The sequence below is a fragment of the Centrocercus urophasianus genome, unplaced genomic scaffold, assembly GCF_019232065.1.
Source record: "Centrocercus urophasianus isolate 14NV4802_14NV808 unplaced genomic scaffold, USGS_Curo_1.0 seq_94, whole genome shotgun sequence".
NCBI lineage: Eukaryota > Metazoa > Chordata > Aves > Galliformes > Phasianidae > Centrocercus > Centrocercus urophasianus.
Genome location: NW_024885577.1, coordinates 16,516 through 37,211, shown reverse-complemented (window position 1 = coordinate 37,211; position 20,696 = coordinate 16,516). Strand labels below are relative to the sequence as shown.

The window sequence follows — 20,696 nt, the reverse complement described above, 5'->3', positions numbered from 1 at the left end:
CAGGGCCACCAACCTCCCCATTTCACAGCAGCCCAGGCTGCCCAGGGCCCCATCCAACCTGGCCTTGAACACCTCCAGGGATGGACGGGGCATCACAGCCTCTCTGGGCAGCTGTTCCAGCACCTCACCACTCTCACAGCACACAACTTCCCCTGACATCCAACCTAAATCTTCCCTATTTCAACTAAGAACCATTTCCCCTTGTCCTGCTGTTATTCACCCTTTCAAAGAGTTGATTCCCCTCCTGTTTGTAGTTCATGGTCATAACAGGGTTGTGCAAGTACTATCATAGCTCATTACAGTAAGATGAAATGGATTGTTAGTACTCAACCCAAGCACATGCTCATTGGGCGTTGCATGCTATATAAATTCCAGACTGTTTTATTAAAACCAGTCATCTATATCATCTACTCAGCTAACTTCTTAGCTGCTATGATCATTTACCTGTTTCAGGTAGAATCAGGGGCTGCATGTGCTCTGCACTCCAAGGCACCTAATGCATATGAAAGCCAACACTCTGAAATCTTTTTCCTGAGGAGAACTGAGCCCAGCATAAGGGAACCTCCTGAGGAACCTGGCATGAGGGAACAGTAGCTCTGCTACTTACCTTTATACCTGGCTCACTGAGGTCAGTCAGCTTCGACATCATACCACAAAGTAATCAAGGCCAACGTTTATCAACTGCAAACTAGACTTGTCAGTAGCAAAGTCCATTATCTCAAAGAGACCTGCAAAAACCCATTTGTGCTTTGTAGATTAACCATCTAGCAAGGCACTAGAAATTTAATGAAAGCCAAGCAGCTGGAAAGAATGACAATGGATTTCAGACAAAAGCTAGAAAGCAGAGAAAGTATTTTTAAAGTTTGCTAATTAATTTATGTAAAAACAGAATATTCAAAAGGAAAATGTCTTACAAATAGCAAAAAATGCATGTTGAAGGTTTTTTTTATTTTTTTTATTTTTTTAATTAACAAGTAATTTCAGTTTTTAGACTGTAATTATTCTGATTTTTAAAGCTGGGCAAACACACAAACCCAGCTGGCAAAGCACACCCGTCTGCATCACATTTCTTTCATGTTATATATGGTGTGCATTTCTTCAGCACTGAGAAATAAGTTCCTTGAACTTCCTGACAGAAAAGCAGTCCTTCAGCCTACACATGAACTGCTATTCATAACAAGACTTGCAATTTTGTAACTGAAAATGTAAGACCCTAATTTAGCTGGAATCAGTGAGATTTTCCAGGGCATTCAGCACTGAGCAAATGCTCACCCAACTCACGCCAGCAGGTCGCATCCAACACATGAGGGGAAGAAGTGATCAGTGCAGGGATGATGCTTTTCACTTCCCATGTCAACGTGAGGCATCTGGCTGCTGCCTATGCTATGGCACAGCAGTGTCACTACAAGGATTTTGAGTTTTTCTTAGTTGCTTCTCCACAGCCACCTCACAGATCTACGACATCAGGCAAGAGGTTTTTTCCATTTTCAACTAAGGAGCACACATCTATTAAAAAAACAAACAAACAGACACAGGCAACTAAGAGCATTCTTCCATTCTCTAATAATTCAGAGCTAAAACAAACACATAAAATCTTCCTCAGATTTACATTTTAGCATAAAATACTGCTACACTTTTGTCACCAGAATTATTTTAGACAGTTCATAGAATACCTTGGGTTGGAAGGGACCTCAAGGATCATGAAGCTCCAAATCCCCCGTCACAGGCAGGGCCACCAACCTCCCCATTTCACAGCAGCCCAGGCTGCCCAGGGCCCCATCCAACCTGGCCTTGAACACCTCCAGGGATGGACGGGGCATCACAGCCTCTCTGGGCAGCTGTTCCAGCACCTCACCACTCTCACAGCACACAACTTCCCCTGACATCCAACCTCCATCTGCCCTCCTTCAACTTAAAACCATTATAAGCATCTAAAAAATAAACGCACAAAATAGACTTTGGAAAGAGAAGAAGAAAATATCTGAGGAAAAAAACAAATAAACAACAGAATTCACAAAAAAAAAACAACAGCTTTTCAACCCGCTTGTGTAAGTAGAGTAATAGAGCCTACCATCATCAATGACACTGCCCACTGCGGTACAGAAAATACAGCTGACAAAAAACACTCTTTAATACTGAAGTACGACAAACTAGTATCTTATATTTAGATTAGATTTAGATTAACCTTTAACTTAATCTACAAATGCTTAACTGATGTAAAATTTCACGCAAAGCCAAGCACTGATCCACTTCCAGGATGAAGATATAAGGTGTAGGAAACTGAAATGTGTTCTGAAGGTAACGCAATGGAAAGCACAGCAATGAAAGCAGAGCAGCAACGTCCCAGGTTGCAGCAAGGGAGGATTTGCTCAAATGCAACAGCCATGGACACAGAAATAAAGGAAAAAAGCTGCTTACCTTCAGAAGGCCTCAGGTACACAGGGATCCCCAGAAAGAGCCCCTTGCTTCCACTGCCAACCCTTAAATGAGGTCTGGGAAGGGGTGGATCCTGGCTCCAGCCCTTCTGGTCATTCAGTGCATTGCATTGCACACACCTGTGCTCCCCTGAGTTGGCCCTGCCTTCCCACCAGGTGCTCAATCACTGATGCAAGCTGTAACTTAGTATTTCCACTATAAAAGGGTAGTTTTAAATATGTTTTTACCAAACTACAATTTTTACTCTCACAATTCCTAAAACTATTATATTGTGATATGGTTTAGTGCTGGTGGTGGCAATGGTGACGAGGAGACGGTTGGACTGGATGATCTTATAGGTCGTTTCCAACCTTGTGATTCTTGTGTGATTCTTGTGATACTTCCTTTGTGTAAGAGATTTCAAGATAAATAAACAGACCGAATCAAGAAAAACAACTTTGGAAAATAATAATTTCACAATAATTAGCGTACTAGACATGCTGGAAACTTCTTTTAAAAATTATTAACACCTTCTGCTATAAGTTCTGTGGCAGCACAGTAATGTACGTAAACACAAACAAAGCATAAGGCAGAACTCTAGACAGCATTACATACTTTGAAATCATTATTAGATCAAATAGCATGTAACTGCAAGGCCTTAACGATAAAAAGCCAGATATGTTCATGTGAATGGGTAAGACTTTGTAAACGGACGTGATTTGTGCAGCCTGTGACAGTCTGACACCAACACGAGAAGCAGTCAGCATCTGCATGCTGTCCCCAGCTGTACTTCACACGAGATATTACAGAGAACAGATTTTTTTTCTTGACTATCACAAACATTTCTTCATACCATAGAATCACAGAATCCCAGCATGGCCTGGGTTGCAAAGGCCCACAGCGCTCCTCCAGCTCCAACCCCTGCTGTGTGCAGGTCGCCAACCAGCAGCCCAGGCTGCCCAGAGCCACATCCAGCCTGGCCTTGAATGCCTGCAGGGATGGGGCATCCACAGCCTCCTTGGGCAACCTGTGCCAGTGCCTCACCACCCTCTGGGGGAAAAACCTCCTCCTCATATCCAACCTAATCCTGCCCTCTCAATCCCGTCTCATATATGAATAAATATTTAAAATACTCTTAATGGAAAACCAGAATTGTTTTATTAGTGTAGATACATATACATGTATGTATGCTTATGATGAAAAACTGCTTTATGCATCCTAAGACAACTTCTGTCAGTATTTTACAATTACATTTCAAGGCTCCTGCACATTTCCTCCTTTATGAGCTTATCATAAAAAAATAATTACTCCAAAAGATTCATTTAATTCCGTAATGTTTTGGTTCAAGAAACAGGTGCAGCATTTGTGACATACACTGCATACGAATAACCCCCCCACCTTCAATGGAATTACTCACAAACTTCTGTATCACATAAAAATTCTGGGGTACCAACGTTCCAACTGCCAAACACCATTCATAATTAGAACTGGATGATCTTAAAGGTCCCTTCCAACCTGAACCCTCCTGTGACTCTATGCTTAGAGCCCTATTAACACTTTACTTTGCAGTAAGAAATTCATCTTCTCAGCACATACACTTTTAGTTGCGAAAGACAGGGCAAGTTGAAGGTTCTCTTTGTATTACTTCATACAGACTGCCTGAATTAGGAGATCTCACTCAACTTCCAAAGACAAACTGTGCAGCTACAATCCCCCTTTTCTTTAAGAAAGATGTCACCCTTTCTGCACTGTAATCCTCCGGCCTTTCTATTTCCCAGGATCTTAGGATGTCAGCATGGATCAGTTATAAATTGCCTACATGGGACAATCTGTAACTTCCTAAATTATGTAGTTTATAAAAAATGTCAGCTTCTGTCAGAGCCTGGAAAGTTCTTTTCGAGTAGTAACTTCATTTTGTGGTGCAGGCCAAAAGAAACAGATGTCATTTTTCCTCCGCATGGTTCATCCCTGACACTTTTATCACTTCAAGATTCCCTTTTTGATCCCCCCTCCCCCAGCAAAACAATGAGAGTGTATTTTTCCAATGTGTTCATTACATTCGAAGAATCTCTTCAGTTGCTACTGTTTTAATGAAACTGTGAAAGCTGTTACTCTAAAGCACAGAAGGACTGTTTGTATAGCTCTCACTGTATAACTTCACCAGCTCTGAAGTAAAAGGAAAACGTCTACTTCTTCCATTTATATGGCCAACAATAACTTCTGCGTTCTGACAGAATCGTGTGTATGCTGGCAGGAGGGCAGCTGGTAGTTTCAAAATACTTTATCAGGAAGCACACAATGAAATAACCAGATACTGACCCAAAGAGATGCTCAGGCTTCTTTGGCCCCACACTTCATAGCTGGTTTTTTGCTTTTGAACATGGTTACAGCTGTTTTCTCCACACAGACACACACAAAATAAAAATTTAGTGTAAATGACTATTATAGATGTGAACAATAACAGAGTTCTGTTAATGGAGAGAATTTACATTTTCCATCTGAGCAGGAACTCATGACAGACAGAAAGCTACTAGGTTTGTAATACAGTTTTCACCTACTTCACAAGACTCACCGCATGGGAAATTGTTTGTTATCTACATTTATACTAAGAAATACTGCAATGGAACATATATCCCATGCACCTACAGCAGTCTGACATTCTCTTAAGGACGTTTAACTGAAAACAAATCTGCTTTTGGGCATGGAACTCTGTAGAATCTATAGAGGCAAGTAATTCCTTTCATATACTCTGCCCATATAGCCACTCAAACCAGGAAATGCTACATGACAGTGAAGGTAACTCTGCAACATATGACACAACATCCTCTCTGCTAAAAGCAGCAACAAGGAGCTACAGGAGACTGCTAGGGACAGGTTGTGTGAGAGCAGGGATGGAAAGGGGACCTGTTGAGGGACATGGTTTAGTGGGAGCTATTGGGAATAGGTGAACGGTTGGACTGGATGATCTTTTAGGTCTTTTCCAACCTTGGTGATTCTATGATTCTATGGGCCTGGGGCAGATCTGCCACTTTGCTCACATGGTCGTGTCCATAAGTGATCAGAACAAACATAAAAGGAGGTTCCACACGTAGCCTGAAGTGACCCAAAACACCTTTTAATTCCCGAGCAAACTCCTTCACAACTACAAAAGCAGCAAACACAAGGAGAACACGTAGTTTGACGCAGCAATACTAAGATGTTAAGTTTCCCTTACAACAAAAAGACAAATGTAGATTTTATGGAGGCAAATCTATGGAGTCTTGAGATACTTTAAACTTCTGCAGAGCCGAGGAAGACAACTGACAGAAAAAGAATATCTATATGTTTATAAATCTATATACAATAAATAATGCTTTAACATTCCCCTTGGCTGGTATTCAGCTCTAACACCTTGGAAAGGAGAAGGATGAGAATGGGGCATTTAAGATAAAACCATCTAAAAATTTGAACTTGTGCATTGTAAGACATTAAAGAGCACATGCACACAAATGAACGTATGTTCAACTACTACTGACCTGAAGTAAAAAGATCAAAAGGATGGCATCCTAAAGCCCATCAGCATGTCCATAGTTTGAATCAAGATTTCCCTATTTTTAAAATGCAGCTACCCATCTGTAGGTCAGAAAATGGATGCTTTAACCATTTTAATTTAATACAGCTTATTGAAAGGAATTGAAAAATATGAAGCAGCATAGTAAAAGGAAGCTTCCAAATATTGAGTGTTTTCAATGATCTTGCCAAAGCAAAGATCAGTAGCCCCAAATTAATTCTTTTTTAAGTCCTTCCTACTTTATCTCATCATCTCTTAGACAACATCCTGAACAGTCTTCCAGACCTAAAACCTCACCAGGATCTCTTGAAAACATGGATTTACATTTTGGTATTCTGGGACTAGCTTTCTTCGTTTCATTTTCAACTTAATAGATGCGCATTTAAAATAATTTTAAAATACTTTTGCAGGATTTCATAAAGCAACACTCCCTTTTATGTGCTGCTGATCTCAGCAATTGGCAAGTGTGCATCCTTTCCCCCTCAATAAGTAACGTTCATAATCATATATATTAAAAAACAAATGCACAAGTTAGACACATGCCATCACAGCCTCATTTTCTACCTGCACCCTCGGAGGTTAACGTATCTTTTAGCTCTGAGCTGAATAACTCTTTCAAGTGGCTGGGTAAATCAAGAATACAAATCCACATGGGACAAACTCACTGATTTTCCAAGCCCTCCGTCCCAACAGAACAGTGTCTTGGACATACATGAGAAGGGGAAAAAAAGGGATAAAATAATTCTTGACAAATATGTTGCTCTCCACCAAATGAAGTTTCGCAGGCAGCCCAGCATAACAGGTTACCAGCCAGGATAAAGTCTTGCACAGCACGAATCCTTCTGATTATGGAAGTACCTCTGAGACACAGCCCACCTGTCCAGAGATCATCCACCAGCAGAGTTTCAGAAGTGAACTATAAAATCATGCAATATCACAGCTTGGAAGTCTGATTATGTAGGTTCCCAAGAATCCACTCAATGTACAACAACAAATAACTTATGTTTGTGATGCTCGTCACAACTTTACTTTGTATCAGCCAAAGCCCAGTTATTTACAATCGCTTCGTGTCTTAATTCCATGCAAAATACCTTGATGTCAGTCTAGTTTTCTGTATTAGCACTGAATACAAAACAATACAAAACATCTATTTAAATAAGCATATATGACAATAGGAACCAGCTTTCTTTGATGAAGGTCTGAGCAAGAAAGGTCTCTAATGACTTCCTAGAGTAACACTAATAATACATCAATTTAGTCAGCAGAATTTTTCTCTCCATTCAACAGAAGATGGGATTTTTATTTATCTTTGAATGTTCTCCAAATCAAAGTAACATCCATTCAGAAATAATCCAGAACCATCACCAAGGTCCAGCATGAATACTTGCTCTTCTTTCCCCTCATCCCCATCACCTTAAACACACGTTCTAGGCAGCTAGCTAGAAGAAATACCCAAGCAGCAGATATTACCAGTAGTGGGCTGGTTACTTACATCATACTTTGCAATTCAGGTGTAAAGCTTGTTGATTTTCCCATCCCTCTTCCACTGCTTGAAGAAGCAGCCGTTGACATCGGGCTAGCCACGGTGCTGCTCATCTGAGTGAACAAAGAAATAGCAGTAATTACAAATACATTTTATTTTAGAGAACACATTAAAGAATGGTAACAACTGCATCCCTCACACAACTCTACATGCTGTAGAAATTTCAAGCCTGACTCTGCATACAGAGCATCATAACGCCTTTCAGTCAACACTCAAAGAAAACTATTCAGAAAGCCAAGTGAAAAAGCCCATTTTACTAATTGAACATGTGAGAGAAATTTGTAGCAACTGTAAAATAATTTCACCCTAAAGGCTGCTATGTATGTTGCACACTAGATATTCAACAGGGAAGAAAAGCTATGCAGGATGGACATAAGCATAAGGCTCTGTATGCAAAAAAGAATCCTATCTGAGCCCACAGGAGAGAGATATTTACTGTAATTACTGTAAGCATTGAAAACGTGCTATTTTTCAACTCATCTTCTCAGGAACTCATTCAGAAGTGCCCTAAAAGCACCAAAGAAAAAGCATTACAATAAATTATTGTTATTCTGTAATATATTATATTCATACACCCTGATGTCTTGCTACTTAACACATGCTCTTTTATTGCCATGGTATTGCAAGCACTGATAAATCAGTCCCTGCCTGCCTCCACTGAGACCAACGCAACAGCGAAACAGTATTAGAAACCAACAGAGAAAACTTAATGAGCACTGGGATCATAAATTCCTTTTTGAAACACATACCAGAATCAAAAAACCACTTAGGTTGGAGAAGACCTTCAAGAGCCCAAGCACATCGCTAAGCCCCCCAGCCACATGTCCTAAGTACCACCAAGGATGGAGGATGCACCACCTCCCTGGGCAGCCTGTTCTGCTGTTTAGCCACCATCAGATACCCAATCTAAACTTCCCTGCTGCAACTGGAGGCCATTTGGATGCCCCATCCCTGCAGGCATTCAAGGCCAGGCTGGATGTGGCTCTGGGCAGCCTGGGCTGCTGGTTGGTGACCTGCACACAGCAGGGGGTTGGGGCTGGATGGGTGTTGTGGGCCTTTGCAACCCAGGCCGTTCTGTGATTCTGTGATTTTCTCATACCCTATCACTTGTGATGAGAGGAAAGAGCATAGCAGGAGGGGAGCTGTTGAGCTGTAGAGTTATGTGGGCTCTCCTTCAAACTGAACCTCACTTCTGTCAGCCATTCCATCTCCGTCCTGTTTTCCAGTCCTTCTCCAGTTTCAAAGAGAAATGCAGCTCATGATAAAGCCTACATGACTGAAGGCACCGTCTTTCTACAAAATGTTTTATAGCTTTGCTATACAAATTCCTTATTAAAAAAAAACGTCCAAATCAAACCCAGTTCTACTCTTATTCTATAAAGCAAATCTATCAGATGTACATTCTCCTTAATAAAATGCAAGTCAAATGCCTGTAAGTAATTTAATTTCTTAAAAAAATCTTAAATTACTCCAAGTCTAAGAAATCCAAGTTTATTTATGGAAAATTCTACAAACATAGAATAGGGAGTTTCATTTTTCCCCTTCGATATTATTTTTAAACACAGAACTGCACCCATCATGCAAGCCTTCAGATAAACAGAGCACATTTCCATGGCATTTTCCCTCTTCTATCCAGCCTGCTGCCCACTAACATCAGCTCACTCGTACTGCTCAGTCCTTGCACTGTCAGTAGTAGCAGTAGCATTGATGATGAAAAGCAGATGTTAACTTGCTCTGCTGTAAGACTTCTCAACAGATTTTAACTTTAAAGTGTAAAAAGATAAATTTATTTTCTAAAAATATAACCTGGAACTAAGTTACCATATTAAAAATGCCACTGCGTTGTAAAACACTGAAACCCATCACAAATCGGAGGCTTGGAGTGAAGAATGATGTAACACTGAATATGCATAAGATACTTCCAGAAAGTAATGACAGAGTTAGCATTTTGGAACACTAATGACACAATAGCTTGTGGAGGGACATCATCATGCAGTTAGAGATAGGCTCACATTCTTTATGACTGCTTTCAAGTAGATTTGAACAGACTTCTATCTTCAAGCAGATTCTAATTTAGGTCCCCATCCTGCAAGCACTTATGCACATGTGCAACTTTAATCACATGTTTACTCCCACTGAAACCTGATTTTAATCAAAAGAACTTACACACCAAGCTTAAGTGTTGGCAGGATCCAGCCATAATCAGCAGTTACCAAAGAGTCACAGAAACTAAACAATCAAATTAGTGACATACAAAGGTAAAAGGTTTTACGTGCATCTATTACGTGAAGGAAGCCGACAGAGGGTTTCTAGGAAAGCAGTATACTCACACCTAAGGGACTAAGCAAGAAGCTGCAGTGATACCCATGTAGCAGAAGCATAAGTTTATCTGTATTTTACATCTTGTTATTTGACTGAGACAAACTGCGTTCACTTTACTAGCTATATATTTATATTCCACACCACACTATCAGCATTGCTCAGTAAAAGTTAATACAGACGATCACAGAATCACCAAGCTTGGAGAAGACCTCCAAAATCATCCAGTTCAGCCACCCACCACCAAGAGTTCCCAAATCCTATAGGGCTACACATTATCTTCAAGCATTACTGACAACCGTGGAAACTCTCACTCAGAAATACTAGACAGCAAAACTATTCTGCCTGACAGCCTTCCATAAAGCAGCCATTTTACAGAGGATTTCATCTGCATTCCCATTCACTGCAATCCCCAGTGCACCCATTAATTTCTTTGGATCATAGAATGCCAGCATGGCCTGGGTTGCAAAGGCCCACAGCGCTCCTCCAGCTCCAACCCCTGCTGTGTGCAGGTCGCCAACCAGCAGCCCAGGCTGCCCAGAGCCACATCCAGCCTGGCCTTGAATGCCTGCAGGGATGGGGCATCCACAGCCTCCTTGGGCTGATCTACACCTGATCTACACGTAATGTCCAGGCTTCAGACCTGTAAACACCTGCAGAATGCTGGCCATATTGTTTCTTGGGGGTTTTGTTTTGTTCATTTGGCAGACAGTATCCCATTACACAAACAGTAAGATCAAAAATATACATCATTCTCATGCAATTAGTCATTCTGGTCTTTACCAATGAGCTCTCATGTTGGGGGAAGGTAAGTCTAATGACCTTCAATATGCAAGCACTGGAACAGGCTGCCCAAGGAGGTTGTGGATGATATATAGTCTGGTCTGGTCATTTAGGAGGCATTCCTACCTCCCCCACATCATGGGACAGTTCTGCCATTGCTGGGTCAGTAGAAAAGCTGTGATTTACAATTGTCCTAGTTTAGATTAAAGGTTCCTGTCCTCCAAATGGATGAGAACTGTCTCATTCAAAAACCTCAGGGCTGTACATCTGTGCAAGTATCGGTTAAGGAGCTGAAAGCTTACCAGCTACTGCTTCACCAAAAACTCTGCTCTTCCCACTGCAACCAAATGATTTAACTTTCAAATCAAGCAGGTGTACAGCATTTTCTTGACATAAAAAACCAACAGCTTGTCAGGCTTTGTCAGACCCTTCACAATAATTACTTCCACAGCCCACGTTTTGTTTGATGGTTTAGATAATTAACTTCTTTACACATCAAAGTCCCATCATCCGTATGTTCTATTTCCTTTCTTCCGGACATAAAAAAAAAAAAAAAGAAAGAAAATAATTCAAAAGCAGAAGCACTCTCAAATCAATTTTCTTCAATAAGTACAGCTAACATGGAACTGAAAAGCCTACTGTAATCTTCAGTGGGTCAATATACTGTATTTGTTTTAGCTCCAAACCAAAATGCAGCTGTTTGCCATATTCTATAAAACGAATTCAGATGTTCAGATTAGGGCACAGATTATTTCAACATGCCATATTTTAATCATGAACTCTAGCAAAGAGAAGATAGCTTCTGATGAGCGCTGACTGCAAGTAGCAATTAGGAGGTCCTATCCAGATACACCCTTTCAGCTTCCACAAGTTCTCTTCTCATAAGGAGAATCTTGCAATCACGTGCACAGTAATAACAACGTGTATAGTTGTCAGTACGAATAGAGATTTAGAAACATCAACTGTGAGTTAATATCTTTTATCTATAATCACAGAATGGCCTGGGTTGGAAGGGACCTCAAGGATCATGAAGCTCCAACCCCCCTGTGCCATGCAGGGCCACCAACCTCCCCATTTCACAGCAGCCCAGGCTGCCCAGGGCCCCATCCAACCTGGCCTTGAACACCTCCAGGGATGGACGGGGCATCACAGCCTCTCTGGGCAGCTGTTCCAGCACCTCACCACTCTCACAGCACACAACTTCCCCTGACATCCAACCTCAATCTGCCCTCCCTCAACTCCAAACCATTTCCCCTTGTCCTGCTGCCATCTCCCCTTTCCAAGAGCTGACTCCCCTCCTGGCTGCAGGCTCCCTTTAGGTACTGCAGGCTGCACTGAGGTCACCCCGCAGCTTCTCTTCTCCATGCTGAACAAGCCCAGCTCCCTCAGCCTGTCTTTGTAGTGGAGGTGCTGCAGCCCCCTGCTCATCTCTGTGGCTCCTCTGCACCCTCTCCAACAGCTCCCTGTCTTTCTTGTACTGGGGTGCCCAGACCTGGACGCAGTGCTGCAGATGGGGCCTCATGAGGGCAGAGCAGAGAGGGACGATGACCTCCCTGTCCCCAAAATAAAACAGTCACAACAGAAAACAGTATTTGTTCTGTATAAAACAGCAGAAGACAAGAGTTCTTGGCTGAGGGAAGCTAATTCTAAGTTGTTTCTTGACAAACATACGCCCAGCTCTCTTACTGAGTGAAAATACCAGGCAGACTTTTGCTTTATAGCCATCTCTTCTGTCCATGTCCATTCTGAAGCTCCCAAGCAATACAAGCTCACCATTACAGTTCAGTCAACAAGACAGATGTACAACCCACATAGATGTATTTTTTCAAGATCCAGTTGAGAGGTGTGTAGGAACTGAAGTTCAAGAACTTGAAGGGAAGAACTGAAATTTGAATTTAATGTACAGGCTGCACATACAGCCCATAGCTGTCAATTATCCCATTTCCAAGCTACTGATTTCTTAATTGTATTTGGAGCAAACAGGAGCAGTCTTAAAAATAATAACAACAATAACATATTTTCTGAATAAAAACCAACACTGTAAATACTTCCATCTCCTATTTTCAAAGACTCCTCAGATACCTGCATCAAGCACCACAGCCAAATTGTCACACAAGGATCTAAGGCCACGTCCACTCTCAACAGCCCACCAGTACAGCTCAATAACTCACCCAAGCACAAGCAGGGAGAGCAAACATTTCCAGTCCTGCAGTTTTCACTCTGCAAAGGCAACTGAGCATGTCAGCTGGTCAGTTTAAAACAGAAGTGTTTCTCAGAGGAGGGAAATTTGAATCAGAACGGCCTAGCAGAGCTCTGAGTACAACTGATCTCAGTCAGTCAGTGGCCACATTTCTTCTCAGCATCTCTCAAGTGTTTGCAGAATCAACTCCCATAAGTAACTAATCTATCCTCGTAAATGTTCTTACGTCTTACTGTAATGGGAAGCACAGAATTAGAGAAAAACACAGAGATCCGAGACAAATTCTTCCATTAAATGCATTACTGTAGAATTTACAATGACTTAATTCATCAAGTAGGCAAGCAGTATGGTACCAGCTTTCTTTTCTTGTTCTTTATATATTTTGCATCTAACCTGAAATCATGCAAAAATGCAAAGAATGATATTTTCATCTATAGAAACAAACACCACCAGCAACAACAAACAGGAACTAAATGCCAAGATGACTATTAGTTAACACAAAATTAAAAGTAATGGCTTTCTTTTCACATCCCCTACTTCAGAGTAATTAGGTTAATCATAGAATCATAAAATCAGTCATAGAATAGCCTGGGTTGCAAAGGCCCACAGCGCTCCTCCAGCTCCAACCCCTGCTGTGTGCAGGTCGCCAACCAGCAGCCCAGGCTGCCCAGAGCCACATCCAGCCTGGCCTTGAATGCCTGCAGGGATGGGGCATCCACAGCCTCCTTGGGCAACCAGTTAACCATCCTGTTACCACGATGCATCTTACTGCAGGCACAGGCTCACCAGCACACAAAAGTATAAGAGAGTCTTCTAGGACTGGAGATGTACGATCTAAATTAACTACAGGAAAACAGATTTTTGTTGGTGCACTTCCTTAGAAAGAAAGAAAGCAACTGTAAACTCTGTTGAACGCATGCAAGGCTGAGTTTCTAAATGGAGGAGCAAAATTTAAAAGAAAGACCACGTACATTGTACATACACTGTTGTACTGATCACCATTAGCATGGAATAACTAAACAAAGAAAACCTTCAAAGTTCTTCAGTTCTCCTGAGCTGCTCCAGCAGGCTGGAACCAGGAAGGTTCTAGAGCGAAAGGTCTCCAATGAGCACAACACACAAATGACCTAGACTTACCTTAAGCATCACCAAGCAGAATGCTTGCACCATTCACCCTAAGGAGAACACATTTCACCTGCAATTGATGCTTCCTTCCTTTCATTACAGAAATCATAGAAACACCAAGGTTGGAAAAGACCTACAAGATCATCACAATATCTAAGGTGTGGGGGGCAGAATGGCAAGGCCAGACTGTTTTCAGTGGTGAGTGGAGACAGGACAAGGGGAAACAGCCGGAAACTGCAGCATAGGAAGTTCTGCACAAACATGCGCAAGAACTTCTGTACAGTGAGGTGACGGAGCACTGGAACAGGCTGCCCAGGGAGGTGGTGGAGTCTCCTTCTCTGGAGATGTTCCAGACCTGCCTGGATGCCGACCTGTGCGACCTGCTGTAGGAACTGCTTGGGCAGGGGGTTGGACTCCATGATCTCTGGAGGTCCCTTCCAACCCCTACAATTCTGTGTGATTCTGCGTGTGATCATCCAGTCCAACCATTCACCCATCACCAATAGTTCTCACTAAACCATGTCCATCATTACTTGATACACCAGATGCTTATGATAGTTTTACTTGACAGTGATTAACAGAAATACTTGGATTAGATACCAGGATGAAAGTCTTTACTGTGTGGCACAGGTTGCCCAGTGAGGCTGTGGATGCCCCCTGCCTGGAAGCACTCAAGGCCAGGCTGGATGGGGCTGTGAGCAGCCTGGGCCATGGGAGGTGTCCCTGCCTACAGCAGGGGGTTGGAACTGGGTGATCTTAAAGGTCCCCTCCAACCAAAACCATTCTGTGATTCAGCTCATAGCCGTTAATGCAGAGCCCAACTTCTGGCATCCAGAAAAAAAACAAACTGTTTTTGACCATGACATTCCTCATCAGAATTAAACAAGCTTGGAAAACCCACCAGCATAATAAGAACACATCCGAACCTCATTTTTATCCCTTACCTTTAGAAGGCCACTCAGTCATTTGCTCTGATTTAGAAATTAAAGAAGAAGCATAATAATAATTCAGACATACACCCCTGGCTGTGTTTCAAACCGTTTGGATGTGGTGCTCAGGGCCATGATTTAGCGGAGGGCTGGTAGAGTTGGGCTGGGATGGTTGGGCTGCGGTTGGACTCCATCATCTTTAAGGGCTTTTCCAACCTGAGTGATTCTATGATAGCATGTATAACATATATAGTATAATATAGCATACACAGGATGCAGAGTAAAACAGATTTTCAAGCACATGGAGGTACAGGTTTTGCTCCAGTGATTAAAATGCATCTTTCTGATGCTGTCTTTACAACTGTGGTGTTCCATACAAATGGACAGGAAGTAATTCTAGATGTCCATTCCCACACCTGGTAAGAAATTACCTTTGTACACAATTACTGAAGACCTTAAAGGAAAGCCATGAAGAAGCACAACTCTCACTGACTTAGCAGGGAAAGAAAAGTCACTGACCAGCTACAGATTAAAGCACAACCTCCTGATCCAGTCATGCATAATAACGACTGCATTTGACATGAAATGGCTCAGAATGGTCTCATATTTTAAGCTATTATTTGTCCATCCATGAGTCAGACATGACAGTTATTCAAGCCCCTTCAGAAATATAGCACAGAATGGTCTGGACTGCTAAAAGAATATTAACACACACATGTAACTATTTGATTTGCGACTGAGAAATACACAGCATAATCTCACATCACAGTTATGTCTCCACATCTGGAGATGTTTACAGATACTTCTGAGTTTCTAACTGAAGTCTAATCAGAGCTCTGTCCTTCCTCACAAGTGATTCTTCACCAAGAAAACATGGAAAACTATCCCAGCAGATACACTCACCTCCTTCTGAACACAACGTGCTGGACTCTGTGCCACTTCTGGCAGCAAACTGCACTGCACATTAACACCAATGACTTTCTTTCTCTCTAAAGACACCTAAACAGAACAGCACAAAGGCTGAGCGTCTTGGAATCAACAGAAAAGTTTCCACAGCTTCCAGAATTCAGCTCTTGTAACTTTGACTGCACTAGCAATAAGTTTGTGGGTTTTGTCTCCCTCCATAACGCATTATTTCAGCTGCATTCTGACTATTCTGTAACTAATTTTTAATAATTGTATAGATGTTCAGTGTGGTGACCATAACCTTCCCACAGTGAGCACTGATAGCTTGCAGGGAAGCAAATACAGCGTGCTTGTGTGTCTTCTGATAGAAACTGGCTTTGAAGCCTTGGAAGCTGCAGACAGGATTCTAGCAGACCCCAACCTGTCACCTTGATTTTCTTGAAGGGTAAGATGCTCATGTATGAATACACAGAGCCCAAGCTAATTCTACCAGCATGCTTTGCTGCTCATCTGCCTACAAGAAAATCCATCAATATCAAGGCTCACATCTACTTTCAGTTCCATCTAGAGAACCTCAATTCTAAGGTTCCACTAAAGCTGTTCTATCCTCTACAAAGCAAAACCGACTTTATTCTTACCAACAGCTTTAGTTACGTTTTCCTGTGTATAATTTCTCTTGTTTTCTTTCATCTGCCTCCATCTGCTCCATTCCTTTCAAGACAGTGTTGCCTTCCTAACCCATGACATTGATCCTCCTCCTTCCCCATCAGCCTGAGCTGTCTTTTGTCCACTGGCTGGAGTACAATCGTGAACATTTATAAACAATCCATAAACAACTATTAACATTCCTAGTACAGTCCAAACCTGACCTTAATTGAACACTCTGGCATATCAGCTCTTCATACTTTGCCACCACCACTTTCCTCAAGTATATCAAAAATCCCCAGTGAAGCATCAAATATACAGCTCAGATTTTTTTCCCTGTTTCTTTTTTACTATTGAACTGTTCCTCTCTTTTCTGAGATCACTGCTTGCCACCAGAAATTTCAGTGCTCTTAAGCAGGAAATGTTATCTTCCACTGTTACTGATCCGTATACCTAGTACGAAGAAAACTGCAATGAGAACAGCATGGTTTTAATGTCAGCCACAACCATTCATACAAACTAAAACCTGACTGTTAAACACAGCTCCCAGGTGCCACACCTAACAGTTTTAATAAGTAGCTGTAGTAGACAGAACATTCAGGATGCCGGTGCCTTGCAGAGAAATCACAATCACAGATGAGTTCTGAGAGATTTCCATTGAAATGTATTCTTTTTTTTTATTATTATTATTTACTTTTTTTTTTTTTAAGAAAAACATTTTTCCTCATTATTAAGCAAATCATTTTACAGTGTGCTTAACATTGGCTATCTCTACTGATACTTCTTCTGATTCACCTGAGAGATGTTCCTCTGAGTTGGGCCAAGGCAGAGGTGCCTCAGCTCACCCCTTCCATACAAGCCCTCAGCCTCTTTTTACCATTACTGTTGTTGATGTATGGCAGAATGGCAGCTGTGGGAACTAGAAACTTTACAGCTGATTCTGTGAAACTGATTGTAATCAAACATAACACTCTAAACATAAGTGAAATACAGAAGTAGTAAAAAGCCAAAGATTATTTATGAATAGAAACGTATACTGCATTGGCTTGCAGATGAACACTTGACAATATTACTTCAAATTAATGATGATTACGTGCAGCACCATGAATGACAGGTCTAATCAATACCATTCCCAATCGATACCTTTGGCCTGCAGTTTTCTGACCAGCTCCTGGTAAGCTCTAATTGAGTCACTGCTGCCAAGCTCCATGAGAACACAGGCCTACTTTCCTTTTCTTTACACACTCTGCATATTTACACATTTGGATGTTACATAATTGCAACAAGAGCATCAACTCAGTTAGTTTCTACAGGATAATCACTTGCTTAAATTTAGCCTAATGCTTTAAAACACTCTTGTAAGAAAGACCCAGAAATACACAGCCTGCCTGGGCTCATGCTCGAGGAAACCACAGCACAACAGCAACATCAACACAATGCTCAATATCACTTCACACTATTGCATAAGCAATTCTTAAAGTACTGGTAGCTTGCTAAATATTAGCTTGACTATTGTGATAAGTTACAAACTGACTAATCCCATTTCAAACAGCTCCATTCTGTGCTATCCAAAATTAAGTCCTCCACAGGTTGGTAACACTCAGTTGGTTATGACACTCACAACTTTGTAAAACAGTCTAAGGGCTACTGAATTCTGTTAAACCTCAGGCAATGTTTCCAAACTCATATACTCAAAACTTGTGAGTAAAGAGCCAGTAAAGCTCCTCATTTACTTCTCAGAGGCACGGCCTTGGAGTTGTCCCTTCTGCCTTTGCGCATGTCCCAGCTAGATGTCAAGCTGCTCTCCAGAATCATCACAGCTACAAATTTTTTACCTCAGGAAAGCTTTGTATATCCATAAGACTCAGATGTGGCACTTTCAGAAAGCCATGAACACTGCTGCACTTGAAAACACTGCTTGCAGCATCAGCTTTCACGTCTACACTGGGATAATACAAAGTACAAAAATGCACCAAAAGAAAATAAAATCTGATTTGTATGTTAGTAATGTGCAAATAGAAGTCAGTGCATAGTCCATCAAAGTTAATAGGAAGAAGGACATCACCTTCCAGGCCATGTGCATCTGGCCAACAATTTTAAAAATATCTAAGAGGGAAGAAAGATGATGCACTGCGCCCTGCCAAGTGAGTTAGCACAGCACTGGCTGCAGTGCCTCAAGTCAAAAGGAAAGAGAGGCCTGTACCAAGGAAGAGAATGGCGTGGGAGTGAGATCAAAGACTTGAAAAGAAAGCTAAAGTACATCATCAACAAAACTGTAGCCCCTAAAACAGGTTCACTCTCAGGAAATTTGCTGTCTCACAACAGGCCACTAACGCAGCACAGCACATCTGACAGCCCACAGTACCGGGTTCTTACCTCCCCTCCACACACCCAGTAATAAATATTTTGCATAGGTATTGTTTTGCGTTCATCGACTGCAAAGAATTCATTTGTATAACTTCTAGGAAGCAGCAGTTGATCAGATATGCAGATACAGTTAGTAAATAATCATAGAATGGCCTGGGTTGCAAAGGCCCCACAGCACTCATCCAGTTCCAACCCCCTGCTGTGTGCAGGTCGCCAACCAGCAGCCCAGGCTGCCCAGAGCCACATCCAGCCTGGCCTTGAATAAAACCACTCAAAGCCTACACAGAGAATATTGTCCCAGACAGCAGCTATCGCTAGGCTGTAGCATTTAACAGTCTGCAGGGATAGGCTCTATTTATAGCAAAAAAAACACCTCTTCTGTTTGTGCACACAAAAGTAAAGCCCACAAAGCAGAGCCGCACAAGCAGGCAGCATCAGACAGGGGCTAGCAGCACCTCTAGCACAGCGCAGGCCACGGGCTGGCCTCGGTTACATAACTCCAAGTCCCAACAAGAACCCTCTCCCAAACACCCAGAGACAACACAAGCTGCCGGGCAAGCTCCAGCGCCCCACAACACCGCAGGCCACGAGAAAAGCCCGTGCGGAGCTCCGCCAGCAGCCCCGGCTGTGCGCCCTGTGAGCATCGCGGGGCTCCCGATATGAGCTGGAGCAGCGCTTCCTCCTCGCGCCGCCCGGCACCGCCTGAAGCGCGGAGAGCCGAGCGTAGCGCCGGCTCGGCAGCGAGCTCCCGCAGGCGGCTCCCGCCCGCCCGCCCGCCCGCAGCCCGGTCCGCGCCGTCCCGCCAGGCCCCCGGGATCGACCCGGCTCTGTAGAGCGGGCCGGGCTGCGATCGCGCCGGCGACTCGCTGAGAGGCTCACCCCGGGGATGGATGGATGGATGGATGTTGGATGGAGGAGGCTGAGGTGTGCGGGGAGGAAGGAAGGAAGGTAGGAGCTTGGTGGTGCCCGGTCCCCCCCCAACGTGTGCGGCTGTCCGAAACGGGAAAGCGAGAGGCGGGAACTGAACCTCGTCCCTTCCACTCTACGCGCTGACTGAACCGAAGCGAGAAACCGGGGGGGCGAACGGCCGCGGCCTCCCCCCTCGGCCGCGGCGGTGGCGGCTCCGGCGTGGAGACGCTCAGGCAGCGATTGCGGGGGGGTGGAAAATGGCGCCGCCCGCGGGGGAGGGGCCGGCTTCGCCACACGGCGGCCGCGGAGCGCCGCCGTCTCCGTCTGCCGCGCGGCGGCCGCGGCCTCCCAGGGCGAGGGGTGGAGCCGAGGCGGGGCCGCCGCTGCGCCGCTTCCCTCCTCCGTCGCCGCTTCCTGCCTGCCTCCGCCGTTCCTCTCGGCCGCTTTCCCGCCCACCGCGGGCAGGTGCGGGCTGCGGGCATGGCCTGGGGGCGGGCTGGGTTCTGAACAGCCGGGAAGAGTTTGAGGAGAACGGGGTGCTCTCATCGCTGCTTGTCGTTGTACGGCTCCTGGGGGCTGCTCACTCCCCGTCCCCAACCTGTGTGCAAATCCAAACGTGCTGCTGCTTTGTAAATCCCAATAGGTCCTTACTGCAACCTAATGCATCCTGCAGCCATGCTGGTAGCTTAGTGCACTGAGGTAATTAAATATCTTCGACACGCAAAATCGTAGAATGACCAGAGGGACCTCAAGGATCACGAAGCTCCAACCCCCCTGTGCCATGCAGGGCCACCAACCTCCACATTTCACAGCAGCCCAGGCTGCCCAGGGCCCCATCCAACCTGGCCTTGAACACCTCCAGGGATGGACGGGGCATCACAGCCTCTCTGGGCAGCTGTTCCAGCACCTCACCACTCTCACAGCACACAACTTCCCCCTGACATCCAACCTCAAGCTGCCCTCCCTCAACTCCAAACCATTTCCCCTTGTCCTGCTGCCATCTCC

The 20,696-nt window shown here is 43.6% G+C and overlaps 1 long non-coding RNA gene across 2 annotated transcripts; it reads right to left on the bottom strand.

Moving 5' to 3' along the window:
- Positions 1 to 396: 396 nt before the first annotated feature.
- On the bottom strand, positions 397 to 19,884 carry LOC122171725. 2 transcript variants are annotated; one of them, XR_006172079.1, is made up of 4 exons: positions 19,662 to 19,884; positions 7,458 to 7,561; positions 1,273 to 1,506; positions 397 to 728 (listed from the first exon to the last, which is right to left on the bottom strand). It is a non-coding gene; the product is annotated as an uncharacterized LOC122171725 (long non-coding RNA). The 2 variants fall into 2 exon arrangements; XR_006172080.1 differs by lacking the exons at positions 397 to 728; positions 1,273 to 1,506 and adding an exon at positions 6,824 to 6,881.
- Positions 19,885 to 20,696: the final 812 nt, after the last annotated feature.